This window comes from Macrobrachium nipponense, chromosome 8, assembly GCF_015104395.2.
Source record: "Macrobrachium nipponense isolate FS-2020 chromosome 8, ASM1510439v2, whole genome shotgun sequence".
Lineage (NCBI taxonomy): Eukaryota > Metazoa > Arthropoda > Malacostraca > Decapoda > Palaemonidae > Macrobrachium > Macrobrachium nipponense.
Window position 1 is genome coordinate 37,053,139 of NC_087203.1, and position 19,686 is coordinate 37,072,824.

At 36.1% G+C, this 19,686-nt stretch overlaps 1 protein-coding gene across 1 annotated transcript in view; it reads right to left on the reverse strand.

Moving 5' to 3' along the window:
* The window catches only part of LOC135223045 (uncharacterized), a 98,452-nt gene extending 81,522 nt beyond the window's left edge, over positions 1-16,930 (reverse strand). The window contains exon 1 of the mRNA XM_064261554.1: positions 16,616-16,930. The gene's annotated coding sequence lies outside the window, so the exon portion shown is untranslated. The remainder of the gene's footprint in view (positions 1-16,615) is intronic.
* Between the last annotated feature and the right edge of the window lie 2,756 nt (positions 16,931-19,686).

The window sequence follows — 19,686 nt, forward strand, 5'->3', positions numbered from 1 at the left end:
ATAATTTTAGTTTGCCCACTATATTTTGTATATTTACGATTAGTTTATCATATCATTATCTTAGTTTTACCATCAGATAAATTTAACTCGCCCGAATACCTGTATGGCAGCTTTTGCAACATATATATATATAATATAAGTATTATATTATAGTATATAATATATACTTATAATAAGTTATTATATTTATATATATATGTGTGTGTGGTGTGTGTGTAATATTAATATATAGTATAATATTTAAATATTATATATATATATATATTATATTGTGTGTGTGTGTGTGTGTGTGTGTGGTGTATATATATATATAAATATATATATATATATATATTATATATATATAGTATATATATATATAGTAGAATGTATATATATATACTGTACATATAACGGCTGTATAGTTAATGATTTTGCCAATTCCAACCATGTATGACCTTATTATATTATTATGGCAGGTTTTACTGTAAGGTAGGAAGGAATAGCTAAATTATCTCCTATAAAACCATATTGCTCACACACTTGCATTACAGTTATTGTAGGTCTCCATATCACTAACGGAGACCCATACATGGCCATACACAGTGGAATTCTTTTCTTCCATATAATACTTAACATTTGGGAATTAACTTCATATCTGATAAAACAGTCACGAATAAGAACGAAGTTGGGTTGAAGTGTCACCTGAGGACTAGATTTTTTTTTTTAAGAAGAAGAAGAAGAAAAAAGAAGAAGATGGGAGTATGGTGTGCCAAAGGAGTGGTATTATGGGCGAAAAGTATGGCTTGATCTCTTGGCCTTCCTTTATAGCCAGAGAAATAATTGCGCTTCCATAATTACAAGATCAACTGGTTGGTCCCGTTAACTTCCACTGCCTCTGCCTCCTCCTCCCCTCCTCCTCCTCCTCCTCCTCCTCCTCCGCGAACAGTTTTATTCGTCTTACCCTTCTCCTGCCTCCCTCCTCCGCGAACAGTCTTAATTCTCTTACCCTTTCTCACCTCCCTTTCCCTTTTGGTGTCACTGGTGCCTCGTTGCAAAAAGAGCGAGGGTGGGAAAAAATATTACCGGTGTTTTGGATGGGCAATTATCCTTGTTTCTTTCTCTCTCTCTCTCTCTCTCTCTCTCTCTCTCTCTCTCTCTCTCTCTCTATATATATAATATATATATATATATATATATATATATTATATATATATATATATATATATATATAAGTAAAGAGATAGAGAGAGAGAGAGAGAGAGAGAGAGAGAGAGAGAGATTTATTTGGACGATTACATTCCATTTCCAAAGACATTCTCTAATAACAGAGGGAGAGCGAAAATAGTTCTCTCTCTCTCTCTCTCTCTCTCTCTCTCTCTCTCTCTCTCTCTCTCTCTCTCTCTATATATATATTATATATATATATATATATCATATATATATATATATATATATATATATATATATATATCATGCGTGCCGCCAGTGACTAGTTCCGTAACCTTTGACCTCAAGTTCTTTGGACATGTCACGACCTCTGTTCCATGACCCTCTCGAGAATTAGGTTTGAATACTCATTTGCGCTGGAGTGCATGTGGTTATCTAAGTATGCCTGTGGTTCCTCAAATTTTGATTCGTCTTTTACGGTCTTTAACCACATAACACCTTTTCTCCTGCTGAGGTATGTGGTCTTCACAATAATGGCCAGTTTCTCCATATTATTGCCCCATATTTTGACATACGCAATGCGTTTTTACCTTATTGCCATTTCCCTTTTGTTTTAATAATTTACTCACATTTTTATTCATTTGTTTATCAGTTTATTAATTTACCTATTGTTCTAATTGATCTCCTCTTTCTGTATTTCAAATTACCTTCTGTTATTTCTTTCGAATGAACACCGTATTCTTTGGAAGCTTTAATTTAAAATCAATGGCTTTGTTCCATATGGACAGGGTTGATCATCTGAATAATATAATAATAGTCATTATAATAATATCAGTAAAATAGTGTTATGTATTTTTTCAGCAATTCAGAAGCAAGTGTTCTTGCTGGTTTATAAGTTTGCATTAATTTTGCTATATTTGTACTGACTTATCCTTTGGTGAGTTCCTTGCAAGGCCGCCGTCTCCCATTGGAACTATGGGTATTCAGGACGTTAAGTTTTTAGTAAGATTCCAGCCATGGTAAGTGTCCATTCGGACATTTATAGTGATGATGATTTTGAGAAATATTTTATTTTAATTTACCTCCTTCCTCTTCTCTCAGTCTGCATAAATTTGATTTTACAGTTGCATTGCGGGTCATGGCTTATCTATCCGGAGCCATTCAAGAATTGGCCTGGATCGTGAGGAGAAGATTAATGATGATAGCAATGATGGATTGTGGTGCATTGATGTGATAAGTCAGTCAGTTGTGTCAAATGAACTCCTCCTCCTCCTCCTCGATAGGAACTAGAGCTGAAGAGATACAACACATCTCATTGCGTGAACTTCTCCGCATACAAGAATATGTGACACATGGAATAAACTGCCACCAAAAGTAGTAAACAGCGACAGTGTGGAAGAGTTTAAAAGAAGGCTAGACAAAATCATTAGGACACTGTGAGGAAACAGTAAAACCTGCTTCTAGAGATAAGTGAACACACGAGGTCTCCTCGGATGGACTAACAAATTCTGTGAGACATCCTAATCCGTGTAACTCCTCCTCCTCCTCCTCCATTTTCCCCTTTGCCCTCCACATCACCCTCTGTCGCTTCTGACTACAGCAGAAATCCCCAAAAGGTGTTGGCCATGAAATTTGGGTCCCTGAGCCAATCACCCGAATCTACAAATTAACTGTTCTTTGCCGTGTGTTCGCGGTTCCACTAGATGCTCCTCCGTGCCTTTGCAACCTCCGTGATGCTGCTCTTCAGCCTCGGTAGGTTTTCCCCCTTTTTTTACCTCTTATTTTAATGAGCTCGCTTCACATCATCGTGAGTCATCTGTCACGGGTGATAATACCTGTCTGTCTGTTTATCATATGTTGATGAATCGCATTAATGCCTTGTTAGTCGGCGCTCATGTTCCAGATGCTCTCTCTGTTCCGCTCCATATGTTGACGTATCGATGATGTACACACATGCATGCCTCCGTTATAACCTGTCATTAGAGGAGTATAAAGTTGCAGAATGTTTTCGATATGTTCTGACATCTGTGTTAGGACGTCAGATTTGATTCGTAGCCTATTACAGTAATGCTTTGGAGAGAGCTCGCCCCTGGTCAACAATGATTGCTCTGGGCTTTTTGAAGAAGCTCTATGCCAACATGTTATATAATATTTATCTGTTATTATTATTATTATTATTATTATTATTATTATTATTATTATTATTATTATTATTTATTTATTTATTTATTTATTTATTATTTTATTTTTTTGCTATTTACATTCAGTGCTTTAATGTTGTTATATGACTGACGTGGGAATTATGTTATCTGCTTCGCCCCTGGTCAGCATGGATTGCTCAGGGCATTTTGAGGAAGCTCCATGCCAACAGGTTATATATTTTTTATTTGTATATTTATTTGCTATTTACATTCAGTGCTTTAATGTTGTTATATGACTGACGTGTGAATAAGGTTATCTGTTTTGCTAGGGTGCAATGCGATGACTCAGGAGTGTGTGTAGGGTGAGACCCCACAGTTCGTCTGTTTGTCCAAAGAACCGTTAAGTAAACTCCGTAACAGTGGTGTGAAATGAACTGCGAAAGACACTTCAGCTCCTCATTGGTGGTTGATTCGCAAATAGGCACTCACAGACTCCGCGTACACACTCACAGTGGGCAGTAAGACGTTCCTTAGGTTATCTAGTCCTCTCTTCTTGCGCAGGAAATTTCAATCTGGTCTAGAAAATTAGCGAGGAATATCACCCACACTTGCCGAAGTATATCTAGTTGCTCTTATGGACGAACAGATTATCATATTCACGTTGCATGTTCGTTCTTATGTAGATAATACATTACACACACAGTAAGAGAGAGAGAGAGAGAGAGAGAGAGAGAGAGAGAGAGAGAGAGAGAGAGATTAGAAAATTAGTCCATCCAAATATGGGATGCCAGTGGAAGTAAGAAACGATGGTCTGATTATCATGTGAAGTGGTTTTTTTGTTCTGGAGAATTTTCCCATCATATCTTGTCCATTATTTTTTTTCGAGTTAAAAGACTTTAATTGCAAACAAGGTATTAATAAAGCTTCTTGACAAGTAATATGGTCCTTACTACTTTAGTTTATTCAGAACAAGGTTTTCATGACAAGAGGTTAAGTATATCTTAGTTTAAACAGACCACTGAGCTTATAAACAGCTCCCCTAGGGCTGGCCCGAAGGATTAGATTTTTATTTACGTTGCTAGGAACCAATTTGTTACTTAGCAATGGGGCCTACTGCTTATTCTGGGATCCGAACCATTTAGTACATCAAGAAATGAATTTCTAATCACCAGAAATACATTCTCTGATTCCGCGCTGGCTACCAGATCGGTAGGCGAGTACTCAACTGACTCGTCCAGCGAGGAACTAAATCAGAAAGCTTATGTGTAATGACTAAAAGAGATAATAAAGAACAGATTCAAATAGTGTCATATTTACTATTTTAGTATTATGAATTCAACTTCTGTTATGTTCCATGGACTTCGTTAACTTTTTGTTAACTACTCGTAATTAAATATTTTGGTATACCGTAAATTTCTTGGCTATGAAATATCGTGATGTAACATTGAAATATGTATTGTATATAATATTTGCGTTAGTAAGCTTGGTGAACACAATATATATATATATATATATATATGATATATATATAATAGATATATATATATACATATATATATTATATATATAATTATAAGAGACTATGTCTTGGGAATATGTACATCATATGCTTATCAGTATAAAAAATATAAAAATGGCAAGTGCGCATGAATTATTGAAAATTTATATATATTTATATATGATAAAATTATATATATTTATATATATATATATATATATATATATATATATTTTATATACGTATATATAGATACTATATATATATATTATATATATATATATATATATATATATATATATATATATATAATATATATATATATTTGTTTTCCTAGGGATATGCCGCTGATATACAGTGTCTACCTACATTTCACAAAAATCATGGTCGCGTAATACCTACCTAGTAACACCGTTTGTCAAAGAACCTGCTCAGTAATCATACATAAGAAAAAATAAGGGAAAATAACTCGGTAACAATATTGTCAAGTCATAATGTGCAATGCAAGTTTTCAGGTAACGGTAGATAGCTCCATGCCAAGAGGGACTGGGGGGAGGGGGGAGCGAGGGGTGTCAATACATATTCGGTGAATTACGAGGATGAGAAAATGTACCGATATGACACATGCATTTTGCGTCGCTCGTAGTCAAGTTTTTTTTTTTTTTTTCTTCTTTTTCCCTCGAAGTGCCACCGGCAATAGCTGACCTTTGGCAAGTTTTTTTTCATTGTGACTTTGCGTTCCTCGTTGTTTTACAGTCATTAGTAGAATTTAAACTTTTTTTTTTATATGAATAAATGGAAATTTGTTCGGTAACAAATACTTTTATACCAAATCCCAGAACCGGGATGTAATGTGTTCAAAGGAGAAAAATCTTCGGTAATATTAAAGTAATTGAACTGCGAAATCATATGCTGATGATAAGTGACATTTAATTTTGTGTCGCGTATGAGTATTATCAGGCGCGGCGGAGAAATATATATAACCTTTCCCTCAGTAATAGGCTGCCATACATCATTGATCATTGCTGTGGGATATATATATATATTATATATATATATATATATATATATATATATATATATATATAGATATATATATATATAAATATATATATTATATAATGCTTAAAAAATCACAGTAGATGCACGTGACTTCATAAATAAGCGAATACCACGGGAAATGATAGGACAGGAATCCAAGCGCTTTCGTCTTTATTCGACATCGTCAAGGAGCTACTGACGATGTCTGAATAAAGACGAAAGCGCTTGGATTCCTGTCTATCATTTCCCGTGGTATTCGCTTATATATATACATATATAGATATAATATATATATATATATATATATACACACACATGTGCATTATGAGTTATACTTTCTTCCACTACAGAAGTAAGTGTATCATGTATTCTCAGTTTGATGATTCATTTTAAGCTTCATGAAGTTCGACCCAGTTCTTAATGATCACTCCTTGGTCATAGGAAAATATTCTTCTGCTGTTTTCCTGAGGATCGAAACTATATGTGTTTATCTTATAGTGTCTCCTTTGTTTCACGAAATCCATCACGACGACATGATAACACCCATGCCTACTCCGACGTTGCCAGAATCAGCACCCCACACGTCCCCTTTCTAGGTTGTTCCCTTCCCTAGGTACAGCTAGGCTAGTCTAACGTAATGAAATGTATAGATCCTCCCATTTTTTGTCCTACTCTCTTCACACTCGCTCTATGGTTCTGCTTGTTTCTTCCACTACAGAATTAAGTGTATCATGGTATTCTCAGTTGATGATTTCATTTTAAACTTCATGAAGTTACGACCCAGTTCTAAATGATTACTCCTTTGGTCAAGGAAATATTCTTCTGCTGTTTTCCTTGAGGATCGAAAACTATATGTGTTTCATCTTAGGAAGTAAATACCCTTGATCCAAGAAGGAAAGCAGTCTTCGTGTTCCCTTTAGGAAGTAGGCTGTTCACCTGTAATGAAAGTAGTGTGTTTGTTGCCTCAAAAGGAGAACAGTCTGTTGCATCAACAGAGAGAGATGTGTGGGGGTGGGGTGAGTGGGGGAGGGGGGGGATGGGTCGGGAATCCCTTTGCCACATCATTGTAAGAATTACAGTTTCCCCCCGAAGGGGACGAATTAACACTCATTATGCGATTGAGTTCTTATGGCTGCGGGCGACATTTTGAAGACACTTGACTCTCTGAATGTACAGCTGTTCATTCGTCACACACACGCAGACACACACACACACACCCCCACGCACAAGCACTCACGCACGCAAGCAAACCCTTCCTTCCGTCTACTACGAAAGAGGCAATTAGCGAAGAACGCTTTTCCCTGGCTGTGTAATCGAACCAATTGCAACTTACTTAAGCGACTACGTTTAATTTGTGAGAACCTTCGGACTTCTTTCGAAAAGGATTCGTTTCTCACGAGAAGTGACAATTTTGATGAGTTTTGTAATTGAGTGTGTGCTTTTCGGGTCGAATTCTTGCTCTTCCTCAGAGAGCGATTATTAAAGAGGGTAGCTCGCATTCACGCACGGGCGCCTCCTTCTCGCCCTCCAACGGGACTTCTTCAGGCGCTCCTCGGGGCGTCAGTGGCGCCTTTCAGAGTGGCTGAAAGAGAAGAGAAAACGAAGAGAGCTTCTCCGAAAGATGGCACACCGAAAAGATAATAAAAACGGGAGTTTATACGCACATACTCTTGAAAATGATAGAGCGTACTAACTATTTGGACTACTCCGACAGTATGAAATAGGTTCCATATCACTGAAGATCCCGTAGGGGAGTAGTGCAGTCAGTGCACCTCACGGGGTACATTGTAGGCGTTACTAAAGATTCTTCGCCGTTTCCTTTCGGCCCATAGCTGCAACCCCTTTTATTCTGTTTACTCTACCTCCATTCATATTCTCTTTCTTCTATCTTGCTGTCCATCCTCTCCTCACAATTATTTCATAGTGCAGTTTCAAACATAGCTACTCTCAATGTCCTTTCTTGCGCCGAATGACCTCATAGGTCCCTGTGCTTGGCCTTTGGCCTAAACTCTATATATTCCATCCATCCATGTCACTGGAGAAAACATGTTTAGGAAGGACGTGTCCTTGACCAAAGAGTCTGGAGACACAGACTTCGAGAGGGCAGCTGTGTTGGTGAAGAGCAGTGGAATTGGTGTAAGGAGAGACTAGTCAGACGGTCGTGAGTGGCGCTCACACCATGAGCAGTTCTACTCGATGTAACCATGGTAGCAGTAGCGGGATTGTAGATTATGTAAGAAAGTTAATGACGGCAAAACGATGAAGATAGCAGCAGCGAAAAGCAGCGCTTCTAGAGGAAATAAGATTTAACTTGAATGATGACTGCAAAGCTGATATTAACATTCAGGGAACTACGTAAGGTGTAAACGACGTAGTTGAAAGCGAATAATTCTGCGAGAGCTCTTTATTACTTCGCAGATAGATATATATATACATAGCATATATATATATATATATATATATAATATATATATATATATATATATATATTTATATATATATATAATATTATATTAACGAGTCAGGCTCTGTTATTGCAAATTGTAGCAACTCTGATCATAATTGAGCGCTTCTCGAAAAAACTATGACAGCGTCCAGTTGTTAGCGTTATTCGACTGAGGAAATTGAGGCAATAAATTTTGGTCTTATCCGATTATGAGATATTACTTTTTTTATTATAAAGAGGTTTAATTTTTCTAATTGCCTTCACGCCCTTGTGACCCTCCTCTCTCTCTCTCTCTCTCTCTCTCGTCTCTCTCTTCCCTCTCTCGTCTCTCTCTCTTTTCTTCTACTCTCTCTCTCTCTCTCTCTCTCTCATTAATTTTAAAGAGTATTTCTTCGTGTTTGCGGTTTGACAGTCTTTGTCAGGACGAGTGCTCAATTTAGACTGGCTTGGTGGGGATGTTTTAAAAATTCATAAAACTGCCTCCACCCTCAGAGATGTAACATCTTTTAAAGTGATGTGGTTTCTCTCTTATTTTAACTCCGCCCACTTCTCACCCCCGTCTGACTATTTGGATGCAGTAAAATGTACGTTCTGGCTAATTAACTTATCTTCAATCCATTTTTATTCATTTTATCTTCAATCCGTTTTTCTTTTTCGTGATTCTGCATTGTTTTTTTTTATTCCCCTGTGCTAAGATCCTCCCTCACTATTGCATTGTTACGTAATCCGTCTACGTCTTATTCTTCACTTATCAACCTTTTATTTTTTGTTTTTTTCCATTTTCACAGAAGAAATCGTCTCCCGCTTCAGTGCGTAGTAGAAATTGAAGTTGATTGATAATCTTGGCCGGTGTTTTCCAACCTGTGTGTGTATATACACCTAAGCAGTTTTTCGCTTCCTTGGACATGTTTTTTTTCCAAGTTGTTTGAGGAAGCATTAAAACAACCGTTGTTAAAATGTTTGAGAAAATACGAAAAAATATCTTTGGTGTAGTGGCTGTTTATTTGATATTGCCTTTCACAACTTGGGAATGACCTGTTTTCAGCACTGATAGTCAGTGCCTTCGACTTTCTGTTCCGTGTCCCTTGGTTTTCGTAGCAATTAATTAACGTCTAGTCTGCAGTCATAACAAAATGTTATCCTGGGGAATAAGTCGTGAACATTTTCTTGCTTACATTATTTGTTAATTGTAATGAGGAATTCTGTCTGAAGTATGTTGATAATAACAAAATGTTGTACGGGGAATAAGTCGTGAACATTTTCTTGCTTATGTTTTGAACTGAAAGGAGGAAATCTATCTGAACTGTGCGTGGGTAGTGTAAAATACCGTTGGAACTGAGTAATTCAGGTAAATCTTGTTTTCATATCTGCCACTGGCAAGCAAAAGTATCTAGGAGTTGCAGTTCACGGACGGAGAAAGTACCTGTGATGCAGAGCATAACTGTTGTTGTGTGTGTGTGTGTGTGTGTGTGTGTGTGTGTGTGTGTGTGTGTGTTTTCAGTTGCTTGCACAAGCAGCTTTACATCTGTCACTGGAAACAAGTACAAAGCTATTATCATTGAAGATTCATGCTGTAGCAAACACTAGCTACACTAACCAACACAGTATATATAAACAGGGAAATAGGGAGACTGACATATAAACATGCATAACGGTTTGCTGTTGCTCATGTGCTCAATCAAATCGAAAATAAAAAAAAAATATTTGTGTACATCTGTGAGAGTTGTTCGGGAGAGTGAGGTTGTTAGTTAGCTTTGTATTAATTTACCTACGTTGAAGTTAACGAACAAATCTAATATATATACACACACAGATATATATATATATATATATATATATATATATATATATATATATATATATATATATATATATATATGGGTATATAAAGTTGTTTTTTTTTTAACCTCAGGGCGGGTTTTCCTTGGTAGAAGCAGAGGTATGCCAAAGAAAACGTTGTTGAAGACAATGAGGCGGGAAGCAGGAGATGATTGTTATGATCGTTGGGGAGATCTTGAGGAGTTACCCCAGGACAGAATGTGGCGGCGTGATTCCATCGGGGCCTTATTCATACCCCATACCCCGTGGGTGCCACCGGAAATGACTGATTAATATTTATTTTGCGTTGGTATGTCTCGTCCACGGAAGGTAGTGGTAACTCTGGTTTGCAGTACAATAATTTTTTTTAAATGAGGCGGCTAGCCCTCATGCCCTCCACAAATGTGTAAATATATACATACGGGTTCATACATACATATATATTTGTTTATTCACTTTGATTTAGTCCGACAAAGGAAATACTACTTCGGCAGTTATGTAATAAAGTTTATTTACCAAACGACCTTCTTTTAGTGCGATAGATGAATTAGCGACTCGAGTAGCATTCCGTCTTAAGAAATCCCAAGAATCATTATCGTTTTTATGTGTTTCGATAACGAAACGCACTTATCTCGAGTTGTAAAAGCTTTTCCTTGTTGGTCGGAGACTGTATTCGCCCTCCGGGATGCTTCAGTCTATTATATAGTGTATGTTTTGTTGTTAGGGTATAATGAGGGCAGATTAGATGTTCGCCTAATAATACTGTAGAGACCGTCATACTATTTTTAATCGGTAGCTGACTTGAGATCCCGTTTTAAAAGCTGGTAATCGATCGACTTGAAATGCTTTTTGCTACTCAGTTGCTGAAAGCGAACAAAGGAGCAGTTTGAGCTCTTTGGCGAAAAGGTTAATTACGCGGAGGAACGATGAGTGATCGTCTATTGTTGTTATGGGAATTCATGAAAAACATGATATATGCACTCTCTGGTCATGTAGACTGGAGGGCATCATTTCGTTACTAGTTATATTTTGCCTCTTCATCAGTATGTCATTAATGAACAGGAAATTCATCCGAAGCCCAAACACTTAAGTGTTCATAATCGAATCTTGAGCAATAATTGGATGAGTTGTAACAGCTTCATTTTTAACAAATTTAACAAAATTACGATACCTCAAAGTACGGTCGTTAGTTAAAAAAAATGGTTGGGTTGCTTGAGCTTAGATTTTAAACAATTCAACAAACGCAAGACATTTTAAAGTACATTCGTTAGTTTTAAACACTGAATGGGTTGGCACACTTTAATTTTTAACCAATTTAAACGTTGAATGGGTTGCTACAGCTTAACTTTTAGCCAATTTACAAAATTACGACACGTCCTAATGTAATAAATACATTATTTAATATTACAGTATCTGTAAATAAAAACCCATGACCTGAGGTTTTAAGCAGTGAATGGGTTGCTACAGGTTAAGTTTTAGATCATTCAAAAAAATTACAATACCTCACAATACATTCGTTAGTTTTTAAGCACTGAATGGGTTGCTACTGCTTAATTTTTAAAAAAATAATTTAACAAAATTATGATACCTCAAAATACATTCATTAGTTTTTAAACACTGGCTGGGTTGCTACAGTTAAATTTTTAAATAATTCAACAAAATTACGATACCTCACAATACATTCGTTAGTTTTAAGCACTGTATGGGTTGTTACAGCTTAAGTTTTAACCAATTTAACAAAATTACGATACCTCATAATACATTCCTTAGCGTTAAACGGCGTCGATGGCCTAAGTTGTTGTGACGTCATGGTACATTTTTACATCAATCAATCATAGTGTTGAACAAAGTTAATTCATGTTGTTTTCTTGTGTTGACAACTGTACGATGATAGAATAAATTATCGTACGGATATCAAAATTTTATTCTACGTTGCTTCCAATAAAAGTAGACCACAACATAACGGAACAGTCGTCACCAATTTCTATCATCCTTGCCTCTTCAAGATAAGGCAACAGGCGTTACGGACGAGAGAGAGAGAGTGAGTTTCCACTGACTCCGATCTCCAGGGGATGCTTGCGAGAGGTATGTAGCTCGCTAACAGTATTTAGCATTAACGGCAAAGGTGGTCCGTTGGGTGATGCTTAAAGCCAAGTTACAAACCCCACCTGGTGTGAAGACGCCAATTAGTCGCCAGCAGCTGACGCGTCTTTTAAAGCTCTCTCTCTCTCTCTCTCTCTCTCTCTCTCTCTCTCTCTCTCTCTCTCTCTCTCTGCCTGATAAGAGAACATTGTTCGGGGGTAACTTCATCTGCCTCAGACTCTTCAATTATAATATTTTAACATCGTTCTGCTGCTGGTTTTACATTGAAAATGTTAAAGGTACGAAGATGTAATTTGTATATATATATATATATATATATATATATATATATATATCTGCTGTGTGTGTATTTGTATATATATGTATATATATATATATATATATATATATATATATATATATATATATATTACATACACACGCATAAATATATATGAAAAAAATACATATACTATATATGCCTTATGTTTATATGCTCATATAAAAAAGGAATATATTTAATGTACACATGAGTACAGAAGCGAAGCAGAAAAATAAAGAACGGATGAACTTGTGCCTTGGATTGTGTAACGTTTTATTATTTTCTTTGTTCTCTGAGCAACAACAGGTAAAATCCTCCCATTGTTCGACGACAGTTCTCAGCTACTCCGGATAATTACAGATGAAGGCTATCTCGAGATTATTTAATTTTGAAAGGTATTATTTAATTTTGAAAGATATGAGTTATTTAATTTTGAAAGATATTTAATTTTTAGAGTATTTAATTTTGAAAAATATTTAATTTTGAAAGATGTTTAATGTTGAAAGATATTTGATTTTGAGAGATATAAATTAATTTTGAAAGTTATTTAATTTTATAAGATATTTAATTTTGAAAGATATTATATGATTTTGAAAGATAATCAGTTTTGAATTATATTTAATTTTGAAAGATATTTTGTGATTTTGAAAGATATTAAATTTTGAATTATATTATTTAATTGTGAAAGAATTTAAATTTCCAATTATATTATTTAATTTTGAAAGATTTAATTTTAAAAGGTATTTAAATTTTAAAGATGTTATTTAATATTGAAAGATTTTTATGGCTTTGTCTCTTTCAATGGCAATGCGTATACGTTTGAGGAACCAGTTTATTTGATCTTCAACGCTGACAGTTGATTTTATCAGGGGAACAACCTTTTATGGTCATAAGATGCTTAATCTAGCGTCGTAAAACATGGTAAAACACACACTCATGGAACCCTTATGTTCATCACTCGTTCATAAAATCCTTTAACCCTAAGTAGTGCGGATAGGAAGAAGAGTAAGAGAAGTATATTCGAATAAATACGCTTAAAAGAATTTTATTCGTATATATTTGAGAATATATGTAGTGGTATTTATTGCATTTGATGCAATAAATATCTTTTTTCTAATTTCTTTTAACAGGTTTTGCCAGGGAAAATGATAATTGACAAAATATACAAATCGTCAGGTTACAGTAGAAGTATTTTACAATACTCCAGTGAAGGTCGTTCAAGTGATTAATATTTGGAAATAACAGATCAGCATGAAATTTTGGTATAGGTACATACATTCGTCGGCAGATAATAATTAACTTCATTAGTTTTTGTATAATTTTGTTTTAAAATGACAACGTTATTAGTTTTGTATAATTTTTATTTTAAAATGACATTCTAGCATCCGCGTATAGCTTTTGTTCCAGTTATAAGGTCTTTTACGCAGGCTGTGAAAGAGATGTGAAATGATATACGTTCGAAGTCTCTATCTGATTTTGAATCCTTACTCCCTTTCGTGTATCTCGTCCCCAGGAAGTATCCAGTGTTTCAGCTAAGTCCCCTATCACATATCTGACTTCAGGAACGATCCGATATTACGCGCAATCAACAGAACGTAATTTTGAAGCGTTTCCTTTAAAACTCCCACGATGGAAGCGGAAGCCTAAGCCACAAAATGATAATCGAACGTTGGCTTTTTACACACGTTAAATGTGCCTTGTAGCGTTGCCTTTCTCATCGGAGCTTTTGATACTGATAGGAAATAGCCCGCAGATGTTACCTTTCGAGATGGGCGGTGTTTTTCGATACCGCTCGACTTGACGTTTAATGACGGGTCCGTCTTTTGAGATAAATAGATTGTTTTTGTGTGTGTGTGCGTTTATTATTTTTTTTCTCTCTCTCTCATCTCTTTGTACGTAATGACTCTCTCATCTCTTTGTACGTAATGACGATCATTGTCTTAGGCAACTGTAAACTTCTTGACGATCAGTCATACTTAGGCGTGAGTGTGGAGCATTTTTATTTTTTGTCTATACTTAGGAAGGTAATCACATGAAAGATGATGAGTTTGTAAATTATTTTGTTTCTGTCACATGAATTCATGTTTTTTTTTCTTTTTTCTTTATAAATAGCTCAATCTTTCTTGACCATCTAAGAAACGTGCCAAACGATAGTGGAAAGGTGGTGTAAAGCTAAAATTTACATTATAATATATTATATATGCTGGAAGTAAACCCTCTTTTAAACATGTTTTATTAAAAGTGATTGCTGCCTCAGCTGCGTTAATTTGATAAAGATTCTTCTTTATATTTCTAATTATTGTTTTCTCATTGTTGTTTAAACTGGTGAGTAACGCTGTACTTATATATTATTCTCGAGACAAGAATATTTTTTCATAATCCTTCTTCGAGATTAGTGACTCACGAATTATTCGCTATGAAAAGGCCATTTATGGTAGCAAATTAACGATTTGGAACCTTTGTTTGAAAAGAAAAAACCTAGATTGCAACGAATCGTAAAACACACCTCTACTGTAGACTAGTTGAAAAGCTCACCATTTTGGTCGTAGTTCTCAAGTTTACGAAGAAACAGCTTGATGATGAAAATAGATGGGACTGTACGCTACCAGAAACCGCAGAACAGCACGGTATCGTCTCATTTTTATGGCATCTGACTGGGTCGGGAAAAAATTATAACTACTATATGACTTCCGGATTTTTGCTGCAAGGATGGTGAGGAGTCGTTATACTATGTGTCTCATACGGTTTAAGGTACTCTGATCATATGCACGCGTTCTCTCTCTCTCTCTCTCTCTCTCTCTCTCTCTCTCTCCTCTCTCTCTCTCTATATATATATATATATATATATATATATATATATATAGATATATATATATATAGATATATATAGTATATATATATGTATAATATATTATGTATGTATGCATGTATATAATTATAAATAGTAAATCCTGTTCAATTTAAGAATTTTAATATTTTTATAAATTTAAGAATCTATCTAATATACATATATATAATATATGTTTATATAAGATATATAAATATATAATACTATATATATATATATATATATATATATATATATATATATATATATATATATAAATATATATATATATATATGATTACGAGAACGTCATCAGTTTGGTGAAATTGATTTCTTCGACATTTTCTTCTCTGGATTTGGTGAAATGTATTTCCATCAAAGCTGCGATATTATTTTAACTAAGGTCTACAGATTTTCTATAGGTGTATAGATATTTTATAGACCTTGATTTCAGCATTTACGGAAGGCTGAGCCTACAGATATACGGCAAAGTTCGGCGGCTTGTATGATTGGTACATATGCTGCATGTTGTGCATTTATAGGAAAATGAGACATATTTCTTTATTTTCGGATTTCGTTTGATATTTCTGGTGGATTATTTTGTTAATATTATTTACCATTTTGACGCAGTTTTCCGGATTCATTTCTTTTCATATAGGGTTTGTGACATTCGCAGAATGTTATAGGATTGCTACCATAATATATTGTGGCAACCCTCTCTCTCTCTCTCTCTCTCTCTCTCTCTCTCTCTCTCTCTCTCAACATACAAACAGTATAACATATGACTGAAAGTAGACTCTTCTTGTCTACTATGGACCATTCGTTATTCGTGGAGTTTTAAGGGATGAAGTCTCGTAACTTACCGGAAGTCTGGCTTCTTTTAATTATACGTATCGAAGGTTAGTAGCTTTCTGGACATATCTCCGAGAGATACAGTATTTCCCTACTCCAAGTGAAGACACTCAGAAGAAAAATAAGGTCTGCTTTTGTTAGTATAGTTGTTGAAATATGGTTGCTATTTCAGTCAAAGGAATGATTTCAGATGAAGTGAAAGCACCCTGTTGGCCGTAAACTAAGTATTAGTAATTCGTTCCTAAACGGATACAGATTTTATATATGTGCGTATGTATGTATAGATGAATATGTGATTTTGTGTATTTAGATACATAGGTTGTGTAACTTATGCAGATCGCAGAAGTGTCAGTTGGTTAAGTCCTGAAGTTTGTTTTAAGGCAAAGATCCAAAGTTAATGAAGTCCCAGAAGAAGTACTAAGCCTTGTCTTTTTCTTACCTTAAGATAATTCGATTGTTTCCGATCAAGTCACTACAAATTGTTAGAAATTTGAAGTGTCTCCCTTTTGTGTGTTAGAATAATCAAGACACTAAATTTTCAAGTTGTTAGTAATGAAATCAAGACACAAGTCACAGGTAACTACATTCCCGTCCGTTCTGAGTCGAAGTCCAAGTTGTGGAGGGCACCCTGCCTGACGATCCAACTGTCTCTGTTTTTTTTTATTAAGTCCTGTCTCTCTCCCTGTTGCGTACGAGACGTCGCCTTCGAGACGTGCGAGCGGGGACGAGTCTTGAGACTGACTGACTAAAGTGCCGACGGCCCCTTCGTCTTCCAGTCTTCGCCAGGCCTCAGCGCACATGTGGGCCCTGGAGCAAATCACCCTCCCTCTCCCACCCCCACCCCCCAAAAAAGAAGAACATCTATTCTCCCCCACCCGACTCTTCGTCCCCCTTCCATACACGTCACCCTATGCACCCACCCGCTCTCCCAGCCATCACTTCACGCAAGTTTCCATTAGTTTCCATTTCTTCTCCCTCACCCCCTCCCTCCCTCTTCATTAGCTATCTCACCACTGGCCACGCCCCCCTTTGGGCTACCGGCTATCGCAGCATATGCACAACTTGGCCCTGACACGCTGGCTAACTTTCGGGAGGAGATTCCTAGGCATGTCATTACCGTAATCTTCGAAGGCCGTTGGTGGGAGGTAGGATTATTTTACGCCTATGGAATGGAGCAACTATTCACATTTCTGGAAGCAATCTTGATTGAAATAAGATTTTAATTTTTGAGGATTAGATTTTCTCTCTCTCTCTCTCTCTCTCTCTCTCTCTCTCTCTCTCTCTCTCTCTCAACTTAGAAACCTATTAGATGATATAAAAAAAGGAATTACTCAGCTATTATTCATTTTACTAGAAGCAATCTTGTTTGATATAAGATTTTAATTGATGTGGATTAGATAGTCTCTCTCTCTCTCTCTCTCTCTCTCTCTCTCTCTCTCTCTCTAACTTAACAAAAACCTATTAAATTTTGTAATAAAAAAAGGAATTATTCAACAATTATTCATTTTACTAGAAGCAATCTTGTTTGATATAAGATTTTAATTGATGTGGATTAGATAGTCTCTCTCTCTCTCTCTCTCAACTTAGAAACCTATTAGATTTTGTAAAAAAATAAGGAATTACTCAATATTTATTCATTTTACCCTTTGTCATGTGTTATTTCTATTTATTCTTTAATTACGTTTCCTCGAGCAGTCTCAACATTGACTTTCCTAACACCACGGTTCTTGAATCACAAACTTGAGGTGTACTATTTGTAAGGGAGTCGGGTAGCAGTGATACTTTTAGACGTTACGACAACACGCCGTGTTGTATCAAGCATCTTGACACCTCTGTGCATGTGATTAGCCCATTGTCCAATTGCTCTTGAAAGTCACTGCAAGTCACCCTCTCCAAAAGAGGACGTAATCTAATGAACTGCAATGAGATCGGCTATGAGAGGGTATTGCAGTGCGTTCTGACACCATCTGCCGCGGACCAATTATGGTGGCCCAGCTGACACGTTTGCACCTTGAAGGGTGCTGGGCAGGTTGTCTGTCGGGTATGACCTACTGACTCGAGGTGATACTCGACCTTCTCTCTTCAAACATTTACCGTAGATGAATAATACCCTCTTAGGAAGGAAGACTGTATAGTCCGAGATGGAATAGGATGTTTGCTCTCTTTTGATGTTTCTCTTTTCAGCAGTTCGGACAAATATCGAGATCCGTTAAGGCTGCCGCTAAGAGAGAGAGAGATACATATACCCTCGCGCGCATTTTGATGAAATTTGGTTAACCCGGGAACTCCTGAAAGCGGGAAGTTGACATAACTGGCGCATTATAATATCGAGTAGTCCGTGGACACTTACTTAGGCTTCGTGAACCAATATCGCGAATTCCGCTGGAAAGGGTTTCGGAAACAGAGCAACCAGATTAACCGCGCTACTGATTAAAAAAAAAAAACTGAAGGTGGAAGGGGTGGGGGCCGGGTTTAGGGGGGAGAACCGAGTGAGCATAACAGTGCAAACAAATGTGGATGGCCATAATATTTTAGTCGACCGTTATAACCGAGCACTTCAGCAAATCCGACCTCAATTCCCCGTCATGGAAAGCGGGCATCAGACAGTAGGATTGTATGTCTAGGAAATATGAGGAGGAATTTCAGATGTTGGCAGTCACGCATGCGCCAGATATTTCACCCACCTCTCCCCCGAAATATTTACAGTTGACTGATATATCATGAAACCACATAAAAGCTGCATAATTTTTTTTCTTGATAACAGTAAATTTAATGGAATTAGCGTCCGTACTGCAACGATGAGAATCTTTATGCAGATTAACTTTTGGGGATTTAGCAAGTAAGACTTTTGTTAGATCGAAAATGACCGTAAATAGAAGGTGAAAAGATATTGAGAATGAAACAGTGACATGTTTGGTATTTAGCAGAAAAAATTGTGATGATTTGGTGTTCATATATGGATAAGATGGTTCTGTAAGCTAGTCTTTGTATGTAAGTTTGTGGAGTTGGAAATATATATGGTAAGCTTTATAATATGTAAATGGTACAGGCAGATAGCGAAACCAGGCATTTTGCGAACTGCTTGAAATTTCAGGCAGATAGTGAAATGCCCTTAGGGACATTTGACCCTCCAGGGGCTAGTACTAAACACGAGGATAGAGTGTAGGTGAGTCACTGTTTAACTAAATGCCTGGATTTTGCTATCTGCCTGCAACACACACATACTTCTGTTATGATATATATAATATATATATATATATATATATATATAATATAATAATATCTTATACAGGCGTGGCGTTTTCTTATTGTCACAAGTTCTAAGCCACGAGTATCGTTTAATATTCAGTTTATTACTTTACACTATACCTCGGATAAAATTATTTGAAATTAACGATGTTCTCGGCTTAATATTTCGTTTTAAGTAAATGTATATTACATTTATAATGGTAAATTAGTTTCCATTATCCAAATTTAATGCCAAGCAGAGAATCTTAAGTTTCATCGTCA